The sequence below is a fragment of the Gallinula chloropus genome, assembly GCF_964237585.1.
Source record: "Gallinula chloropus genome assembly, chromosome: 15".
In the NCBI taxonomy this organism is placed as follows: domain Eukaryota; kingdom Metazoa; phylum Chordata; class Aves; order Gruiformes; family Rallidae; genus Gallinula; species Gallinula chloropus.
Genome location: NC_140100.1, coordinates 9,974,548 through 9,982,985, shown reverse-complemented (window position 1 = coordinate 9,982,985; position 8,438 = coordinate 9,974,548).

Genomic DNA, 8,438 nt, shown 5'->3' with positions numbered 1-8,438 from the left:
TGTTGGCTGCTTTCCATCCTTCTATACCACGGTGTTGTCCTTTGTTGTAGTCTGTAAGTTCACTGCTAGTACAATATATATTTATTTCAGTATCATAAATGACAGTGGTGCAGTGCCCAGCCTGTGGAACACACAGTTTGCTGATCCATCCCTGTAGACATCTACTCTTGGAGATCTGTCACTTCCCCAGCTCTTAGTTCATTTAACACGACTTTAATTGAAACGACAAAGTGGTACAATAAATACCTTAAAATGGAAATCCCAGTAGTCTTCAGCTGCCTAATTTGTGTGTGTGGCCTCTCCTCCCAGCACTTTCCCTACAGCTGATCAATACCTGCTTGCTTCCACGTTCTCTCTGTTTTTTATTCCCCCCTTTACTTGGGGGTTGGATCTCTGGGACTGTTCAATACAGTGTACTCTGTTTCCCTATAAATACGTAGCTCCTGACGTTAATGTTCTGTTGAGGTTTCTGCAGCAAGCTCAGGTTTTACTACTGAATTCCTCTTTAATACATCTCTGAACTTTCCTCTCCCTTTTCTTAAGCTCTAGTGATGTACATGTTAACTTTATCTCTTGAGGGAATTGAAATAGGATTACTTTGCATCACTAGTAAACAGTCCCAGCCTAACTCAGGGAAACACTTCAACGTGTTTGGACCAGAGACTGGGATTTTGTTAGGGTAAATGCACAATTTTCAAGGATTTTTATGTTTGTTGTGGTTGTTTTTTTTTTCTTCATGAATCACAGTGCTATGACAGGGAGAAGAAAGTGCATCAAGTCTGGTTGTCCAGGGTAGGGTTTTTGGTTTGGTTTTTGTGGTGGTGGTTTTGTTTTCCTTGAAGGACCAGCCTGGATTTTTGCTCGTCAAAACAAAGCAAACTCTGTGTAGAGTAACTACTTTGCAGAGTATCTCCGCTGAGGAGACAACCTGTGCTGCATTTCATACTGCCATAATGTGTGCTATCTGCTTCTTGTCCCTTACTCCACAGGTAGTTGTGTTAAAGTGCTATTTTAAAGTGTTTGCTTATTTAAAAATAAAAATTCAGGGCTCAATAATAACAATGTTGGCTGCTAAATTTGGCTGGTTTTAAGTACACGCTTATTTGTAAGGTCTCAGATTTCCTACAAACTGCATTTATGGGATAGGGAAGGTGACTGGCCTGTTTTCCCTGTGCTGGTGTAAACTGGGGGGGACTCTGCTGCCCAGAGTAAGGCACTCACCCTTGGGTTTTACAAAAAGATACTTGACAAATCAATTCCTTTAACAGCTGTGCTATCTTCATTGATATGCTCAGAGAAGTATTATTTTGTCCTCCTTGTTAAGAGTGAATGTTTCTTTCTTTGCTTTATCTCTGCACACAGCATGTCTTGTCATTACATTTAAGTTGCTATAAACTCTAAATCAATAATCCTGTTAAGAAGAAAAAAGGGGTCTAGTAGCAATAAGCACAATTGCAGAGTTAATCAGATCATCTTTATTCGAGCTGTAGACTCTCTTTCCCAAAGAATCAATAAGGGCACGGTGAAGTAGGCTTATCCTCTGGGTATCGGCGGTACATGGGTGGGGGCTGGATGCTTGGAAGGAACCATGGGATTTTGCTGCCCATGAGCACAGTAGCTGTGGAAAAGGAATGGTTGCTGCCATGGAATCAAGTAACAGAACACAGTATATATTTTGGGCGCTCAAATGCCCGGGGGAGTTAGAGATCCAAGAATTTCTCCCTTTTTATTCCATCCCCACCAACTTCACAAACAAAATATGTCTAAAATAACACTGGATTTAAATATAGCATTTTGAGTTGATAACTTATTTCACAGTGTAAACCCCTCCTGATTTTACAGATTCCTTGGAAGAGGTGGATGATGGTTTTACTTACCTCCTCTTTCCATCATCATTTCCAAACATAGCCCTTACTGCTGATCTGGGCTAGTTCTGTGCCACACTGCTATAAGGACCTCAGTGGAGTTCCACCTTGCTGGGCTGGGGAGTTAACAACGAGATTGTTACCTTTCCTAAACCAGGCTTTGCACAATGACTTTCAAGTACAGCTGAACCCTGTTTCCCACAACCACTACCCCATAAATAGTTATTGAAAACAATAAAATTGAAGCCACAGAAATGATGGGGCTCCTTGCTGTTTCATTATGGTTAAATATGATCTCTGCTGTGCTGTGGAAAAAACAATGCCCAGCACTGCTATGTTTTGATTATTACTCAATGATCCTTTAAGCTGAACTGAGCTGTATGCTCAACAGATGAGTGTACTGCTTTCTCTTTGCACTTTACATTAAGCAATAGATCATGTAACTCTGCCTTAAATATTTAGTATGCTTGTGTTTTGCTAATAAAGATTTTTTAAGGGAAATAATGTTTCACGTTGACACCTGGACTAATAATCAAGTGCAGCTTGGCTGAAAATGTATTTCGCTGTGGCTTGGTGCTGCCTGTCCTCTTTGGAAAGGATGCACAGCCTCAAACTGTGAGAACTGGGAGTGTGGTCAGAGCCAATGAGATACTGGACACGTGGAGACATTGGCCAGTGAGTGCTGCAGAGTGAGAGGGGCTTAATGCATCCTCATGTGGAAGGAGATGAGCAAAGCTTTGCAAGAGCAGGCTTAACAGAGCAGGCTGTGGTGTTTTCGGGAGCTAAACACCTCTCTGAGCTGGCTTGTTAGCAGCTCCTGTTTGTGAAGAGCTGACCTGTGTTACCCATCTCAGCTAGCAGCTGCACAGCCTGCCTTGTGCAGAGGGAAACTCAAAGACATCCCTGCAGGGAGATCGAAGCTTCCTTTCACTCAGTTTAGGTCCTAAAATTGCCTCTTGGTTTCATCAAGACTTGATTCGAGTGAAAGCTTTTGTTGTGTGAATTTGAAGCCCCGTGCTGTCTCTGATTAGCAAATTGGGTTTAAAATATAATTAACTTCTTAGTGACAAACTCTGATAACGTTCAGGGTGGTGTTCATGTCCTGTTCTCACCACCTGATCTTTCTGGATTCGATGCTTTGCTTGAACATCCCCAGACCTCATTTCCCTCCAGTGAAACTCCCTTGTAGCAGCATCCTGCTGGGATGTGTTTGCACACAGGCTGCTCTCCATTCCCATCAGAGAAGCACTGGTGAAGGCAAAACACAGTGCTTGTAACTGGGCACCTTTTACACTCAGCTGGAAAAGCTTAGTGTTTATGGAAGAAAAAGCATTTCAGGGAGAAACATACTCTGAAACTGGCCTAAATTAACTGATTTTTCCCAACAGACCAGGATGCTGGCTGTGACAGGTGGCCTACTTGCAGTAAGACTTAGGGCTTGATAGATTCCTTTTTGTCCAAATCCTTACAGTTCCTTACCCAATTTGAACTCTGCCTTAAATGTAAGTCTTCAGCAGGTTGCTTTTCTTGACATGTCTACACTGACATGTGAGCTGGGAGGTGAGTCCAATTCTTGAGGAGCTCTTCTTGGTGGCAGTTCTGACTCTCAACCATGTTATTGTTTGTGATGTTGTCAATTGCTAGTCTCAATTTATTTACAGCCTGCTCCTAAGATTTCTGTTAATTGTGTGAGAAGAGACAGAAATCCAAATGACTGGCTCCTTACATTACCAAGATGTGATCTGAAAAGAGATACTAGAAAAAGGGAGACAGTTTATAAATATTACTGTATAAGTCCCTTGTTTTATAGTATATAAAATGACATGTATTTGTTTACGTATATATATGCATAAATTTATATACATTTATGTATACACATATATACACATGTTGTATATCATATAGTTTATATATGTTTATATAGTATGTGTCTACCTGCATGCACACACTCTCGTATTCTTTTTGACATTTGTAGCTGATCAAACTTGAGACTTGTTCCAAGAAAGCATGAATGTCCTGAAATTCTACTCAACCCGAAACTGCTGTGCTTACAGTGAGCTCTCTGAGGGTGTAAACAGCTATTGCTGCTACACCAGGGCTCCAGGGGACACAAGCACAGTGTGCATCCCTCAAGTTTCAGTCAGGTTAAGTTGTACTGGCTTAACTCTCTTATTGCATTAAATTGCTGTATATTTTTCAAAAATCGATTTTCCTCTTCAGCACAGCAGAAGCTGGTTATATTTAGATTATTATATAGGCAAATATACTATTTTATATAGGATAGAAAATAAAAAAAGAAGATGAGCCAGGTTGTAAATGCCAAAGAAATTGCTGGTTGATTGTGGTTGTTATTACCAAAGTGGGTGCTGTTTTGAGGAAGGATAAGCTGACTACTGTGATGTTGTAGGGGTTCTTTTTTTCCCTTCCTTCAAGGCAAATAACTTCTATGTGTATACAGACCTTGTGTGTGTATGTGCCTTGTATGAACATACGGTATAGATATATACACGTGTGTACACCCAGATATGTAAATCTGCTTGCATACACATAAATACCCACGTGTGTGGGAAGAGAAAGTGACTGAAGCTGGGATGTAGTATCTACTTTAAACCACCCTGTTGCTGTAAACCCACCCATGAAGCTGTGGCTAAACTTCCCAGGCGTGTTTCCAAGAAACCCCAGGAACTCTGTCCTTTACTGCAGTGGGTTTTCCGAGGCCGGCAGGTGCATCGTGTCTGAGTGTGTGTAAACACTTCATATATGCAGTGCAAAAGATGTCACCTCATTTCAGATGTACAGCTGGGGCTGCACTGCTGGCATAGAGGTGTCTCTGCAACACAGTCACTCGGTCAGCACCGTAATATGTAGAATGAATAATATATATTCCTGAAGAAAAAGCACTGGCAGAGCTAAGAATCAGACTGAATCTGGGGAACAGGGGAGTGAATCCTTGGCTGGATCATTAATTCAAGAAGCTCTTTGAACAGAACTAGAAAGGTGTCCAAATGTTGTATTTAAGAGCAATGCTTAACATGGATCTCACCCCCAGTCACTTCGGGCACGTGGAGTGAAAGGAGGGTTAACCTTGCGTGGCATAAATTAGTAAGTGCTGTGCAAAAGAACTTCCCAAAGACTTGCTTGCTAAATAAATTACTGGTCATGTTTTATTTAAAATGCTCCTGCTGCCAGTGGAGAACATAGTAAACAAGCACACTTTCAATTAAAGGAACAGCTAGGACTCTCCTTCTGGCACTGCCAGGACATCTTGCACTTGTTCAGCTCTGTCGCGTGTTGCAAGTGACGGGGCAGAGTCACACACACGCACCTGTGGCTGGTGTGTGCACGTGGCATTGCACGACCAAGCAGCTCATCTCCTTCCATTTGCAAAACGCCTTTTGCTAAACACAGCCAGGTCATGGGAGCCTGTCTGCTTGAATCCTGCACTATGGATCCAAAAATCCTGTGGGGAGCCAATTGCTGTGACATGGGGATTGGGCTGTTCCCTGTGTCCGCCCACGTGCAGCAGGAATTGAGGGTGTGTTGGAGCCAAGCTGCAGAGTGGCAGGGGGTGGGAATGGAGGATTTACAGTTCTAAGGGGACAGATGTTTGCTTGCTTTGCTCCCAAACATCTGCTTGCATGCTCTATTTTGGGAGGCTGTGAACGCTGCTTTAAGGGCAAGGCTGAGGTTGCGGTAGGTTGTCAGCCGTATGCCATGAGATGCTGTCGTGGGGTTTGCAGCTGCTGTTTAAGGCTAATGCAGGCAATATGTGAGGGTGTCTTCTGCATCAAGGGTGCTTGAACTCTCCTGGAAAAGTTATCTGTTGCCGTGCAGCCTTAGAGCAGCCCCTGTCACCCTGATGAGGAAAAAAGAGTTCATTATGACCAGTGTCTGTTGCTAGAAATTAATTTTTCTTTGAAGGAAGTTTAAAAGGAGATTTTTGTATAACCATGTGTGCTTGTTGAGCTTGGGTCCTGGTTAAGTATTTTGGGATTAGTCTCAGTAGTAACTGGATGAACCACACTCTCTATTGAAGGGTGACTATATCTGCAAAGCTTTGCAAACCATTATCTAACAGCCATGAATTAATCCAGACAAGTTAACTTTAATTAGATAGTTCCTCAAAACTATTTTTCAAGTTGGTTGTAGCTTGTGGTCTTGTTTTTATAGGGGACAGCTTATTTTAAATGCTTCCAGAACCAATGGAAGATTATGCAGTCATTTGGAAGACGACACATGTTTAATTACATTTCAAAAGCCTCAGTGCTTTACTCCCTCCATCCCTTCAGCTGTAAGGAGATTAGGTTCATAGCCAAGTGCCTTGCATCGCCCTCCATCGTGGGGTGTAACCGCCGGGGTCTTAGCAATCCAGCAGAATGATTGTCCAGCACTGTGTGGTTTCATGTGGATGCAGGTACATAATGAACAGCCTGAAAAAAGCCTTTCATAAGGAACTTGCTAAGGTGTATGGGCATGGGGGATAGAGAAAGGCACATGCTGGTTTCCTAAAGAAAATCTCTACAGTGAACCTACCCTACTTCCTGCTAGGTATTTTAGTTTGATATTCAGACTGCTTTTTTACATATTTAAATTCAGTCCCCTGAAGCTTCATTGTATCTAGCAACTCTTTTCCTCTGTATTTTTATATTGCAAGGCTATGTGTAGGTAGGAATACGTTACAAAACTGGGAATGCTTCTCTGCTATTCCAAACGTGTTCCCAGGAGTGGCTCTGTACCTGCAAAGCTGTGCTGAAGCCAGTTGAATATGCAGGAAGGATTTTTGATGCACTGGCTCTAGCTGGTGCAGCTGTGCTGCTCTGATCCTGGACCTGGCTTAGTGAATCAACCTGCACAAACTCCAGGAGTTGGACTGATTAAAAAAAAAAAAAACAAAACCCAACCAAAAAACCCACAAGAAACAAAATAATACTGCAGCCTGCACTCAATACTTGCAGGGGAAACAATGCTGCTAAGGGGATTAACTTCAATTTTAACTAATAAATCCAGAGAAATCTTTGTTCTACCAGTATGAAGCACCTCTGGTGTACACCAGTATAGCTGGGTGCCACTAGCTCTAAAATAACCCCACTTTAGACAGCCAGATATCACTCAATTGCTGCTGTGTACAGACTTTGGCTGGAGAACATGCAGAGAAGTCCATTTTACAGTGTGAAGAAGGTATATTTAAAACTTTGCTTTCATGTAATGCTGGGCTTAGTGCTAGTTCTGATGCTGCAGCTGTCGGTCTGACTTCAGCAGACGATGGAGGTGGCCCCTCTCACTGCTGCAGTTTGGAAGGCAGGGCTGGTATCTGTGTAACAAAATCCATCTGACAGGTAACCACATGTTCCAGTTAATCTCAGCTGGGATATAAGCAGATCCTGTATCAAATGTAATGACTCTGTTACTGAGCCTGATGCTAATGTCAGTGGCATCTGTTTCAGCCTCTGTGGTCCCTACAAATGGATTGGAATCAGGCTGGTGAGCAAGTTCGTCTTAGGGTAACCCCCACTTCAGCACTGTAGGTCACGCTGATCTCTGATGCCAGGAGGGGTGCATGAGGAGAGATTTGTCCTGATCTGTTTGTTGTTTGCCCATATGAAAGGACACAGCTGCAAAGATTGGAATAATGTATTTGATGCTTTAAAACACTTATCTATTATTTACTCTGAGAATAGCAGTGTTAATTAACTTTAAATTCCAAATTTCCTTTAGGTGTTTACCAACCATCCAAAAGATGAGGTGCTCTGCATGAGGGAATGTCCCATTTCCACGAATTGTACTCTCTCTGTCTCAGTTTATGAATAATGGAGTCAGCCTCCTCACAGCCCCTTTCCTGTGTTGCACTAACTCAGGACTGGCATATTCTCCTGGTTTTTTGAACAACCCTTAAGGAATCTTGGAAAAGCAGGCCAAGCTTACCCAGTTATGAAGAACCAAATTCAAATGGGAGGTGGAGTAGCCTCTGTGGAACAATGTGGCTTAGTATTACTGAATATTTTTTAGACAAATGACAAAGCTGGAAGGCATGTCAGTCTTCAAAAATGTGCATTATTTAATTATTGACAGTGACTGTGAGTCAAGGTGTGATTTGGGGTTTTTTTTGGTTTTTTGGCTGCTTCCCTTCACAGGGAGTGTAAGATCTTTGCTCTGTTATCCAAGTTCATGTCCAATTTACTCTGTCTCACACCTCTCTTCAGGCTGTGGTCTCAGGTACTGGGCTTATGTATGTGACCTGGACAAGGAAAAACAGAGCGTAAGTGTTGATCAGGAGATTGCACATTTAGGGCTTTGGGATGGTCTAAATGAGGCATGGAAACCAGGCCACCATCCCAGCTCCTCTCTAGCAGTAACCCAGATTGCATCATTTTGCTTGGAGACTGTCAGCTGGCAGTTGCATTGTAACTATGAATTAAATCATCGTGTCTTGGTTGGAACCAGCTTCCGAAAGCTTGGGTTGTGAAGGGAGCAAGCCAGATGCAAACCTCTGGTGCCTGGGAATCTCCTGATGCTTGTGAGCTGTTTGTCCAAGTTTTCTGTAGCGTTCAGGTCCCCTGCCAGACTGGTGACTAA